Source organism: Blennius ocellaris (genome assembly GCF_963422515.1).
Source record: "Blennius ocellaris genome assembly, chromosome: 1".
Lineage (NCBI taxonomy): Eukaryota > Metazoa > Chordata > Actinopteri > Blenniiformes > Blenniidae > Blennius > Blennius ocellaris.
Genome location: NC_137650.1, coordinates 4,152,138 through 4,166,646, shown reverse-complemented (window position 1 = coordinate 4,166,646; position 14,509 = coordinate 4,152,138). Strand labels below are relative to the sequence as shown.

General features: G+C 44.9%; 1 protein-coding gene across 1 annotated transcript in view; it reads right to left on the bottom strand.

The window, feature by feature from the left end:
• LOC308148832 (solute carrier organic anion transporter family member 3A1-like) overlaps positions 1-14,509 on the bottom strand; it is a 50,806-nt gene that overhangs the window by 19,384 nt on the left and 16,913 nt on the right. The gene's annotated exons all lie outside the window — the stretch shown is intronic.

Sequence of the window (14,509 nt, the reverse complement as noted above, 5' to 3'; positions counted from 1 at the left end):
GGAGCTAGCAACATAAAGAAAAAGTCCAAACAGTCAGAGGCTCGTGCTTCACTTGAAGGTGGGATGTTGTTGAAATAAAAAAGAAAAAACTTTGTGGCATAAACTGTTTATGCCACAAAGTTTTTCAGACGTGTGCATCTGTAAAGTTCTTGTTCCACTTTTGATAGAGGCTGTTCATTTGATTCGTTAGTAATTGTAATTTATTATTATTATTATTATTATTATTAGTATTATTATTATGTTATTGGAAGGGGGGCCCCAAAATAAAATCCTGCTTAGGGCCCCCACTTGGCCAGGGTGGCGGCCCTGCTGAGGATCCACACCTCGCTCCAGCACCGGCTCCTCCCTCACTGACACTCCTGCAGGTAATTTACTAATTGATTGCTCCCTCCTCTTTAAGCCCTGCAGTGAGGCAGATCAGGTGCCAGAAGAGTGTGTCTCTGTTACGAGTCACCTGCTTCCTAAATGCGCTCCACGACTCCCTGCTTCAAGCGTCCTCGGCCAGCCTCCTCTCCACGCAGCGCTCTCCCTTGCTGCAGTCCTGAATGCGCTTCATGGCTCCTCACTCCGTGCGTCCTCGGCACACCTCCTCCCGGTGCAGCACGCCTCCCTGCTGTGGTCCTCTCGCCTGTGCACTCTGCACCCCAGAGTCTTCATTCCTCATCTCCCAGGTCTTGCAATATCGATAAACCATTGCTAATTGCGCCTGCTCTGCCTCCTGGTCTGCTTCTGGGTTTCAGAACTCCACACACCGGCTCCAAGCCAGAACATTACAATCATTATCAACGTATTATTTCCACACCATAACTCAGATGGAAGAATGAGGGAGTTATTTAAGTTTAAGTTGAGTTTATTTTGATCTAATTCTGGAATCAGATTATACAGATTATACAAATATTTTATATGCAGCTTCATCAAAAGTCATTCCTGCAAATGTATTTATTGCATCAGTCAACAAATGCATAATGAAGATGAAAACAACATAAATTGCTCTGGATTATGTCACATTTATTTAGAAATGTAATGACTGCTTTTTTTCAATTTTCACTTCCCCCTGATTTTAAACTGTGTGTGTAATAAATGCATCACTGAACCAGCGTACAAATAATTCAGTGATTAGAATAAGTCTTCTATCTGGGAATCCTCTATCTGGAATAATTCACGTTTATCACACTTGCATGCACGTACAACATGCGAGTGAGTAAGGACACCACACATGAGCAGTACGTAATAAGTACGGCCTCCATAGGATAACGTGGCAATCACACTGAGATCTTATGTTGTAAGCACCTACAACTCACTGACCACTTGTTCAATCTATGATGCAGCAACTGTGCGGACCACTTACTTATACCTTGCACTGACATACTCCCTCCCTGCTCTTGCCACTCCCTACCCACGTTTTCAGAAAAACGTGGTGGCCGTGGCCTCCCCAAAAAACGTACGGACTAAAACACGCAGGGTGGGTTGTGCCCGACCCGTAATGGAAAGACACATTTTCATTGTCACATTAACCTGTGTGTAAGGCCCAAAATAACGAGATAAAAGCAGAATTAACAGGATTATTAATTTGGACACAGACACCCAGGAAGCCTGGACGCTTTAGAGAGGACTGAAATGTCCGGCACCAACAATTGGACGTGGCAGGTCCACACTCTCCACTGAAGGAGTGTGTCTATCAGTGCAATCCAACAGAATCTGTAGTCTGGATATGGAAGTATATCTGTGCCATCAGGGTTTAGAATTTTGATTTCTAACCCTAACTATGGAAATCAGACTTTAAATTGAAATAATTCACCTGAAAAAAATCCAGCCACATAAGAGCCAGCGAGAAGCAATCAATCCCTGACTCAGTTCACTTACATCCTGCCAATTAAAGCCACGCTGTTACCTCCCTCCTCCCTCTCCTTCTCCTCCTCCTCCTCCTCCTGCTGCTGCAGTAGCGGGCCGTCAGGACCTGCAAGGCCTTCTCTGCAGGCCGAAGAAAAAGATCTGAATCACAGGCTGATGTTGATTATATTTTGTCCATGAATACTTTTTAAATAATTCCAAAAAGTGTGTCGCTTCTCAGAGCTTCTACCCCGGCTGCACTGCTTCCAGACGTATAGTTCCATGTTAACATTTTTAACCAATCATATTGCAGCCATCCCCTGTTGCCGGGTAAAGAAATGACATTGGCCTTCACTTTCAGTCCTGCAGGTGTCTGCAGTGTCAAACTAGTGTTGGTCACACTGCTGCTTCAGATTTTGATATTGGGGAGTATATCGGCGTATTCAAGCCCTCTGATTGGCTCGTCAAAGAGTTCACTCTCCAACTAGCTTTCTGCAACTGTAGTGAGCTGCACGAACAAAAATATAGTTGTTTATTTGATAGTGGTTTTGTCAACCTACAATGAAAAAAGGAGAAGAAAAAGACATTTGGTTGCAGATTGATTGTCAAAACAATTTTCAATACGGACTTTTCCATAAGTCAATGAACGCACTGCAGCACTCCCAGTGCAAGGATGTTCAATACATCTTACCTGCACTCACTACAAACTCCATGGCAGGATGCAGGATTATATTATTTACCATCATATTATTTTCAAGACCACAAAAAGCTGACGTTTGTCTCCCTCCTTGACCTCCAGAAGCTTTGGGAAATGCAGCAGCTTTTTATCCCCCGCCGTGGCTGATAGGCCCCGAAGGGGGATCTTGAAACAGTCTCCGTACGTACGGACGTTTCTACCTATATCTCGGCAACCCCTGGGCCCACAGTGACCAAACTTCCCATGTGGATACATCTCAGAGGGGGAAGGGATACTATGGTGACCTTGACCTAATTTGCATATTAAGTAGGTCACAGGGTCACGAAGTGCTTAAAAACACATTTTGGGCCCTGGAGGCCTAGGTTTTTGAGCTAGGGCTCTGAAATGTTATACACACATGATACACACTCCAGGGATAACCTCCAGTACAGCAAGTGACCTGACCTTGACCTTGAAGATTGGTAGGGTCTGAAGTTTGCTCGTCATGGTTGCACAATACATGTATTTTCATATAAACATTTCTCCTCATTTCTCAGCAGTTCCTGGGCCCACAGTCACCAAACTTCATACATGGACACTCCCCCTGGGGAGAAGGGGCACCATGGTGACCATGACCTAATTTGCATATCAGGTCACAGGGTCACTAAGTGTATAAAAACACCTTTTGGGCTCTGGAGACGTATTTTGACATAGCTTATGAAGAAGACCTTTCAGATTCTACATAATGATCTACTAGGACCCATGGAACACCCTCTAGTGTACCAAGTGTGCTGCCTTAGAGCTGGCTTTGTGAGAAAATATAAAGCCCTCCGGCGGGGGATTAGCCGAGCAACGGCCTTCTTGTTTAATGTAGCTGCAGGTGAAGCAGGTGAACTCCTGATATTTTTTCATCACTGAAGGTATTTATTCTGGCTACACGACTATCTATCTGGTTTTTGTAGCCATAAACCAGTTATTTAGGGGTGGATTGACCCAGCATTAGTGAAGGCCTGGGTCAGAAATATATATATATATATATATATATATATATATATATATATATATATATATATATATATAAATATACAAATACCATGTTATGCAGAAATGCAGTATAAAAAAATAAATAAGATTAAAAAAACAAATAGTCAAAATGTGAGTGTTTTCAAGTCAGTGGACTTATTGTGGCAAAAATGCATAAATGACTAAAGTAAATGAGGGAATTCTTTGAACACTAGTGTTAACGTATCTTAAGGTGGCAACATGAAGTAAAATCGGGCTTGGGAATCTCAGCACAGAATTTAATAATTTTTTATCTTAAATTAGCAGCAAGACTGTAATTTTTGTCTTTCTTTGGCGCCTCCTTTAGCTTAGGATAGCATTGATGCACACTTTCGCAAAGGAGGAGAGCCATGCTGCCCCACAATTCCTTGTGCACATTTAAACATTTAAAGAGACCTCATCCGAGCGTTTACAGAAAATGACGATTCTACATGATCCACGAAGCCGGGTCGTTCTGCTAAAAGTCAGGAAGCTTCAAAGCCGCGTTGAAACCTGCCGGCTGCTGAGGCTGAGGAGACGAGGAGACGGACGAACAGTCTTCTGCTTCCTCAAACATGTTCCAGACGGGGTCACCGATGGCAGAACGATCCATTCTGTGTCTTCTTCATCAATCACTGGATTTGAAATGCCCGATGATGATGAAATATTGTTAAATTCAGCCCTATTCGTCGGCAAAACTCTGATCCGCCATAATGTAAACAACTTGGGCGTGTGCACATCCAGTGACGTCACTCTATTATTGTCAGAAGCTCCGCCCAGCAGCGAAAATACCACTGTTTAGCGGCTATTTTCTCGCAGATTGCCGTGTTTTAACATTTTACCCTTGGACCAGTTGGCATAAAAAATGTCCCTAGAAGCGACAGCCAGAGTGTTTTGGAGGTCAAATTTTCATTTCACTAGGACTTTAAGTGAAAGTCAATAGATAAGGAGAAAGGAGGGACATTCTGGACATACCCAATGACTCCAGCACTGCAGGAGGTGATTCATGCAGTAACAGCAAACCTCACTAAAGCTTTTGAAGACAAGCTTGAGCCAATCTCCCAGTTCCTGCAGTCTCAACAGTGTTGGGCCCAGAATCCATGCTCTCCTTCAAGCAGTTCTCCCCTAAGAGAACAGGCTCCAAGAACAATGGGAAGGTAATAAAACAGCATGGGGGAGGAGAGGGCAACAAGCCCCAGGTTGGAAAAGCCCCATCATTAGTCAAGCCTGGCCCGGACACCGTAGGTGTCCGAGATGCAACTTGGTCAAACCCAGCTCGCAACCAACTGTCTCACGCTTCTCAACCTGGTCTCCAAGCAAAGAGCACCCCCAGATGCAATGCACTCCACAGACCTGCAGAAAGTCCAGGCCGTGCTGGTACCCCAACACAGCTGGGAACCTGAGGCCTCCCTGCAGCGAAACCAGGCCCTACAGACGTCCAGCCCACGGATGGTGCTGTTAACACACAGCGCAACGGAAACGTAAAAGAGCTTTTATCTGGGCAGCGCTGCTACACTAGCCTAAAGCTAACCTGCAATTGTGTTTCATGTGCCGCTGATAAGCATCTGTTGCGTGTGCACGCGAGCGCGTTCACATGCATCATCGCAAGCTTGGGACTCTGGTTGTCCCCCTCAGAACAGGAGTTCTGAGGAGATCTCTGTGCAGAGAACCGAGCCACAGAAACGAGCCTCGCCAGAACTTTCCTCCTTTCTCTCTCTCCCTTTCTCTCTCTCTCTTCATTAAGCCCTGGTGTGCACGTGCAGGGCGCACGCTGCATGTGTTAACTGATCGAGACAAGCTCTCCACATGTGGCTACATTTGGCATCCGAACCGCTAACTTGTGCCGCCATGATACATCCGTATCGTCACCGGAGTTTGACTGCATGTCTCAACGTCCAGTTAAACTCCGATGTTTCAGTAATGATTGGGCCCCAGTGAGACTGCCTGCTTTGACTGTCCTCTGTAAATGCGCAACGGCCGTCTTGTTTATCTGGTCGCCGAGCAACCGCCACGTCCCCAGAAAGAGTGAGTGAAACGCCTCTAGTGACTGTGTGGGTCATCGCAATTTCTCTCTGTACCTACCTGGTGGTCGCAATGAGTCATTGCGCTCTCCCTCCGTGCGCCGCCACGCCCCCCTAGTGGTCGTCACGGTCACAGCCTCGAACCAGACACCTGCTTCCCTCTGGCGTCCGTTCGAGACCAATACACCCACTCAGACTGACCCTCCAAGGTCCGCCACCACCTGGTGGCCACTTGTGGGCATTACATCCCCCCCCCCCCCCACACACACACACACACACACACACACACACACACACTCTTTCTCTGTACATAGTGTTTGCTGTTGGAGGGGGGGGGGGGGGGGTGGGGGCTCCCCCCAGCACCTCCCGCTGTGGTCCCACCGTGTTCCGGGGTGAGTGCGGCTGGAGTACGGGGGGGGCACGCTAGCTCGGGCGTGGCACCTCCGGGGGGGCTGGGTAGTGGTTCTCCCTCCCTATTCACAGTCGGCCCCAATCAAGCGGAGAAAGGTCTTGAATTATTTTCGGAGGGAACAGGATCATATAGCTTTGCTACAAGAAATACTTACATGATAAAGAACATGTTAAATCACAACAGGGTGCCTTTCAGTATGTTTATTCTTCCTCTTTCTCATCCAGGAGTAGGGGTGTGGCAATCTTAATCAGGAAAAATGTGCCTTTTATACTAGCAGACTGCAATAAAGACACAGGAGGGCGCTATGTGATTGTGAGAGGAAATTGCATTTATGTATTGTGCTGTCTAAGGGGGGCACCCCTGGACAACCGGGGGTTCTGTGGTTTCTGCTTTCACAAAATGTGTTGATCTTAATATTAATAATTTAGTTGTTGGGAGAGATTTTAATTGTAATTTAAACCCACTCATGGACAAGTCCCTGCCAGGTAAACAACATTTACTACCCCAAGCCAAAGTAATTACAAGCAAAGAGCTCGCATTTGTAGATAAGGAATTTACTTTATTTTTCAAACATGTTATACCCGGATAGACAATTGTTTTGTGCCCAAAACCTTACTGCCATTTATCATATCAAGTTCTATAGGTAGTATAGTCATATCAGACCACACTGCCATCTTTATTGAATGTAGCGTTGCGGGGGGGTGTCTCGCCGGATCAGGTGGCATTTTGATTCCTCTATATCACATGTGTCAAACTCAAGGCCCGTGCGCCAAATGTGGCCCGCCACGTTCTTTTATGTGACTCGCAAGAAAGGCCTGATTGTCTTAAAATAAATACTGTATTACTTTTATTAGACGCCCAATGCACGCCTTAGGGCACGCGTCTATTGGAAAAATATAGTAATTACATGTGCCTTTGTTGACACTGAAGTAGTTCTGCACTTGTTTATATCCAGATTAAGATGTTCTCCGTGCCGACCCGTGTTCCACCCAACAGAGGACAACCCCTGTGAGAAACCACACGCAACGTTGACTTGAAGCACCGACATGGTGACATCGACGAAGGCCCAATAATATAAGTCCGCATTTTGACACCAAGCACGGAGGTAAGTATACCAAAGGGTTAGGGTTAGCAGAGCACCTAACAAATATATTTTTTCATACTGATGTAAATGCACATGTAATATTTGCAATATTAATAAATAATAAAGTCAGTTATTTAGAATTGAGGAGGAGTTACATTTATTTGACGTTTTTGTTTACATTTAGTTACATTTACAGTTACAGTTAGTTACATGTGGCCCTTTGAGGGCAGACATTATGCTGATGTGGCCCTGATGTGGCCTCATCCTCATCCTCGTCGTGGACTCTAATGATCTTGTGTTTCATTTCAGGAGGCAGGCAAGCAAACTCCTCAGAGTTGATGTCCACTGAGTTGGGGTTCTCATACAACCCTCCCCCATACGAGTGAAAACTGCTGTCCCTTTCCTCCCACTGACTTGGTTCTTCTTCCTTCACCTCCTCCGAACTGTTGTTGTTCTCCTCTGCAGTAGACAGTGCAGGCAGAACATACGTGTCATCCACTTCATCTCACCTCACATTGGAGAGGCTGTGATCACCAAGTGCAGCTTTGATTGCTTGTCTCTTCAGAAACGTCTTGAGAAGTTTTTCAATGGTCCTGAACGCAGTGTGGCTTGCTACGTTGCCTCATCCAGTGTAGTTCACTAAGTCGCCACCACTGTCCGTCCACACCTCTGCAGGAAACGAAGCTCACAGTGATTTTAAGTTCCAGTGGAAGAGGAGAAAGTTTTACTTGAACTGGTTCTGGTGCTGGGATTTTACCAACATTTTGTCAATAGAGCACACTAGAGCAGTTCCAGAAACACTGCTACTGTTCCTGGTGCTGGTGGGGTCCTGGTTCTAGAGTAGTTCTGGTTCTGGTCCTGGTGTAGGTACAAGTCCCGGTCCTGGTCCTGGTTCACCACATTGGTAGTAACTAGTAGTTCTGCACATGGTCAGTCAGATCAATATTTCCTCTGTGGTGTCATGACTGCCAGTCGATAGTCTCCTGGACTCACCATAATAACAATCAAGGAAAAAAAGAACAACAGAGCTACATAAAATAAATATTAATATTCTCCACTGATTTGAGTAAAAGATGCATTTTCAGTATGACTCTCCACATTTTTTACATTTTCTTAAGTAAAAATGTGACAGTTTGAGAATTAGTGGATGAAATTCCAGGTGAGGCAGTGGAGAGCTGTGCCTCATGTCTGAAGAAGCTGGGTCACATGATACTGCCCGTTTCTGTTCCTCAGCATGTCAACAATATGAACTTTACACTAATGTTTGTTATACAGCAGAACTCTCTACAGCCTGTGTCATTATTTTATGTATGTGTGAGAGAATTGTCCTCGCTGATCGTACAATAAAGTGCAGAGAAAAGTCCAGCCAGTGAGGCACGCAGTGCACAGCCTCACCTCAAGGGGGTGTAGGTGGACTGAATTTTTGTCAAAATTTCCATTGAGATGGAGTTGTTGTTTTTTTAAAAACAAGATAAGAGTAAGTAGAAAAAAAAACAAGTATGTGATAACTAAACTTTTGGCCTAAAATTATTTTTTTCTTGTCATTTTGACAGACAATCTTTATTCAAATTGATTAAAAAGCACCAGAATTTAAAGTTGAAAAATAACAAATGTTTACTGAAGATCAAAATTACATTTGTGCTGCACACATCTCTAAACTTTAATTAGATTACAGTAAGTATGAATTGCTTGAACACAAGAAGGGTGCTCTATCCATCTCTATAAAAGACACTTTCTTTGAAGGACAAACATGTTCCTGTGTTTATGTTTGTGTTTATGTGTCATGCCTGCTCCACAGAGGCCTCTTAGGGGCGTGGCTGGGTTTTCCCTCTCCTGTGTCTCCTCCCCTTTTGTTCCAGGCTGTTTGAGGAAATGGGGTTGCTGGGGGATTCATTACCTGATTCAGTTCAGCTGTGACGACCGGGTGGAGCTCGTGTTCTCCTGATCATCTGCACTTCTTAAATGTGTGTTCGACTCCACCCGGTGCTGGACCGTAACACTCTCTGAGTCAGTATGCCTACGCGTGTTGTCACCCAGTTTATGTTTGCTACTAACCCCGCTTTGTTCTGCCTTCCTTCTGAAGACTCGCCTGCCTCAGCCCCCACTGCTTCCAGACCCACCGTGACCAGACCCGACTCCAGCCCCCAGTTGCTCCCGCTTCCACATCGCAGCCTCGGCCATCTGTGTCATGATCCTGCTCTCACTCACCCCTCCCTTCCTGAGAGTTTTTACTCCTCCCCTCGCTTAGCTCCGCCCCTGTGCACTCCTGCTTCCTCCTTCTGGTCACAGCTGTGTGTAATCGTCATCAGTGTGTGTATTTAATTCCCCTCTCTTGCAGCTCTGGTTGCCGGTTCGTCTGCGTTCTCACACCATTCGTACCCGTCATATTTCCTTGTGTTGCCTTTGTGTTTTGACCTTCTGCCTGCCCGACTTTGCCTCCTGGATTTCCTCCTCAATCGCCGGTACTGGTTTTGACCTTGGACTGTCTGACTTTGCTTCTGTTGTGGTTTTAATAATAAACACTTTTGAACTGAGCTTCTTGTCTGCTGTGCAATTGCGTTCCACTAACCCTGACAATCTGCCACTGGAGCCCGCAGATCCTCAAGCTCTGGAGGCCCAAACCCAGCTAGGATTTGCTCCCTTTTCTGTTCACTCCATTTCCTCAAATAAACAGTAACCAGTGTACACGTCTGTCTCCTGCTGGTTTATCCGCACCTGAGCCTCCGAAGTCGCACCGTAACATTATTTGTGTTGTCAGTGTAACTGAAAGAGGAAGGCTGATGATATGAAGCATTATCAGTAGATGCTTTTGGATGAAGACTGAAATAAAATGCTCTTTTCACTTCCTACAATGTAAATCTGAGTCCAGAGGAGTCGGTGCCAGGAACCTCACTGCACGTCACTGGTTACTGCTGTTGCGTGGAAACAGACATTGTTTTCTAAATGTTGCCATTTGTAAATGTGAAACTTTTCTGAAACTAAAATGGGAAAAGGATGGTATCGGTGTGTTTATAGGTGCATACATGAGCCCATATTTAGTTGTGCAAAACGAAGGCTTTAAACACATGGTGAAAGTGCTTGAGCCAGGTTGCAACATACCTTCGCACACCCACTTCAGCGAAAAGATTGTGCCAGATCTTTATGAGCAAGAGAAGAAAAAAGTTGTGGATGAACTATCCCAAGCATCCTCTGTTGCGCTCACAGCCAACGGGTGGATGTCCAGGGGAACGGAGAGCTCTGTGACAATAACCGCTCACTTCATCACAGAAGACTGGGAGATTAGAAGTCCGGTGCTGCAGTCCGACGCTCCCTCTACCAGAGTCACACCGGCATCTTATCTTGCACAGGTACTGACACAAGCAGTGGAGGAATGGAAGATAAAGAAGCCCAGTACTATTATCCAAGTCACAACTGATAATGACAAAAATCTAATAAATGCAGTGAATGAGGCAGGACTGGGCCCACAGATAGGATGCTTTGCACATGTAGTGCATTTGGCATCACAGAATGGAATCTCAGTCAATGAGGATGGACGCCTCCTTGGGAGGATCAGGAAGGTGGTTTCCTACTTCCACCAAAGCACAACAGCTGTTAATGTGCTTAAGACAATGCAAGAAATGCTAAAGCTGCCTACTCATAAGCTCATACATGATGTCTCAACAAGGTAGAACTCCACTTATGATATATTGGAGCGTTGTCTGGAGCAGCAGGCAGCTATATACTCTACATTGACCCACAAGTCCCTGATGATAAATGTCAAAAACATCATCACCCTGTCTGATGATGATGTGAGAGTGGCAGAGGAGGTCCTCCAGGTGCTTAAACCCCTCAAAACTCGTACATCTCTGCTGAGCACTGCAACTTCACCATCTTTGTCAATGATCCTGCCCCTGAAAGCAAGGATTCTACAATCCATGGCTCGAAGTGTGGAAGACAGCACCAACACTCAAGTTGTCAAGACTGCCATTAGAGAGGACCTGAAGCCCAGATACACTTCACCCCCTACTCTATAGGATGATCTTCCCAGATCTACTGCCCTGGATCCAAGGTTCCCTGTCATCTCACATAGACCCTGACCTATGGCACAAGGCACAAGGCACTGAAGACTGTGATGAGGTAAAGAAAAGTAATATTATTTAAAAATTATCAATTTAAATCTACATTTAAAAAAAATCTGTAATAATGGCTTTTATTAAATGTTGTTGCCACATTTTTTATGGCTATGAAACATGAAAATAAATAACAGGTTTAATTAATCAACAATTTTTTTTCTGTAGGGTCAAGCTGCAGAGCCAACAGGAGCAAACCTGGACACATCTTCTCCACAAAAGATGTCGGCGATGGCAGAGCTTTTTGGAGAGACCTTTGCCAGCAAAGACATGAACAGCAAGACTCCTGCTGAAATCATTGAAGAGGAGGTGGCGTCCGACCTGGCAGCAAGCGGCATTACAGTGGATAGTGAGCCACTGACATGGTGGAAAAGCAATGAGTGTAAATACCCTCATATTGCCAAGATGGCCAAATGCTATCTCGCTGTGCCAGTTCCTTCCCAGAGACTGTTCTCAACAGCAGGGGACATAGTGGCTGCAAAGAGGTCCACACTCTCCAGATAATGTAGACATCCTTGTCTTTTTGAAAAAGAATTTGAAATTATAAGCTCAAGTATGCTTTGCTTTCTTTCATTTATTCTTCTTTGATGATGTGAACACAGGCTTTATGTCACTCTCCATGTTTCAAGGAAGATGATGTGCCTTTTTATGTTGCACTTGAAGTTGTTTTTTAGTAATGGTCATTGGTCCATGTTGAAAGGAAGGATATACCTTTTTATGTTGCACTTTAAGTTGTTTTTCATTAATTATGTTAAAAAGAAGATACAATGCCTTGTGCCTTGCTTTTCTTATTCATTTTATTTTATTATTGTATTATTATTTGTCTTGTCTTTTTTTTTTTTTTTTGCTGATCCGAAAAATTATCTGATCCATGACTCTGATCTGAGGAACGAGCCGAACTGTGTTTTTGATCCGTTGCACCCCTAGTGTTTGTCACTTGAAATGTTGTATCAGCGCGGCGTGAATTTCTTGTGTTAAAATGAGTCACGTGTCTTTATTGATTTTAATTTTAGTGCATTTTGGTGGATTCATGACTCTTCTCATTCAGACTGAGAAGACAGAAGAACATACAGACATTTAAATATACAGTTTGTACATAAAATCGAGCAGCAGAAGTGGTATTGAGTAAATCCCATGTAGTAATGTGAGCAGCGTGAGTCACAGCTGAAGTACTGAGATTTGAACTGGAGTTACGGCTGTTTACAGTACCAACAGTACTGGACTGGAGTGACTCACAGTACCAAAAGTACCAACAGTACTGGAGTGGAGTGACTCACACTACCAAAAGTACCAACAGTACTGGACTGGAGTGACTCACAGTACCAAAAGTACCAACAGTACTGGACTGGAGTGACTCACAGTACCAAAAGTACCAACAGTACTGGAGTGGAGTGACTCACAGTACCAAAAGTACCAACAGTACTGGAGTGGAGTGACTCACACTACCAAAAGTACCAACAGTACTGGGCTGGAGTGACTCACAGTACCAAAAGTACCAACAGTACTGGACTGGAGTGACTCATAGTACCAAAAGTACTGGACTGGAGTGGCTCACAGTACCAAAAGTACCAACAGTACTGGAGTGGAGTGACTCACAGTACCAAAAGTACTGGGCTGGAGTGACTTACAGTACAAAAAGTACCAATAGTACTGGACTGGAGTGACTCACAGTACTGGAGTGGAGTGACTCACAGTACCAAAAGTACCAACAGTACTGGAGTGGAGTGACTCACAGTACCAAAAGTACCAACAGTACTGGACTGGAGTGACTCACAGTACCAAAAGTACTGGGCTGGAGTGACTCACAGTACCAAATGTACCAACAGTACTGGACTGGAGTGACTTACAGTACAAAAAGTACCAATAGTACTGGACTGGAGTGACTCACAGTACCAAATGTACCAACAGTACTGGACTGGAGTGACTCACAGTACCAAAAGTACCAACAGTACTGGGCTGGAGTGACTCACAGTACCAAAAGTACCAACAGTACTGGACTGGAGTGAGTTACAGTACAAAAAGTATCAACAGTACTGGACTGGAGTGAGCCACAGTACCAAAAGTACTGGTCTGGAGTGACTCACAGTACCAAAAGTACCAACAGTACTGGGCTGGAGTGACTCACAGTACCAAAAGTACTGGGCTGGAGTGACTCACAGTACCAAAAGTACAAACAGTACTGGACTGGAGTGACTTACAGTACAAAAAGTACCAATAGTACTGGACTGGAGTGACTTACAGTACAAAAAGTACCAACAGTACTGGACTGGAGTGACTCACAGTACCAAAAGTACCAACAGTACCGGACTGGAGTGACTCACAGTACCAAAAGTACCAACAGTACTGGGCTGGAGTGAGTTACAGTACAAAAAGTATCAACAGTACTGGACTGGAGTGAGCCACAGTACCAAAAGTACTGGGCTGGAGTGACTCACAGCACCAAAAGTACCAACAGTACTGGGCTGGAGTGACTCACAGTACCAAAAGTACCAACAGTACTGGAGTGGAGTGACTCACAGTACCAAAAGTACCAACAGTACTGGAGTGGAGTGACTCACAGTACCAAAAGTACCAACAGTACTGGACTGGAGTGACTCATAGTACCAAAACTACTGGACTGGAGTGGCTCACAGTACAAAAAGTACTGGGCTGGAGTGACTTACAGTACAAAAAGTACCAATAGTACTGGACTGGAGTGACTCACAGTACTGGAGTGGAGTGACTCACAGTACCAAAAGTACCAACAGTACTGGAGTGGAGTGACTCACAGTACCAAAAGTACCAACAGTACTGGACTGGAGTGACTCACAGTACCAAAAGTACCAACAGTGCTGGGCTGGAGTGACTCACAGTACCAAAAGTACTGGGCTGGAGTGACTCACAGTACCAAATGTACCAACAGTACTGGACTGGAGTGACTTACAGTACAAAAAGTACCAATAGTACTGGACTGGAGTGACTCACAGTACCAAATGTACCAACAGTACTGGACTGGAGTGACTCACAGTACCAAAAGTACCAACAGTACTGGGCTGGAGTGACTCACAGTACCAAAAGTACCAACAGTACTGGACTGGAGTGAGTTATAGTACAAAAAGTATCAACAGTACTGGACTGGAGTGAGCCACAGTACCAAAAGTACTGGGCTGGAGTGACTCACAGCACCAAAAGTACCAACAGTACTGGGTTGGAGTGACTCACAGTACCAAAAGTACTGGGCTGGAGTGACTCACAGTACCAAAAGTACTGGGCTGGAGTGACTCACAGTACCAAAAGTACAAACAGTACTGGACTGGAGTGACTTACAGTACAAAAAGTACCAACAGTACTGGACTG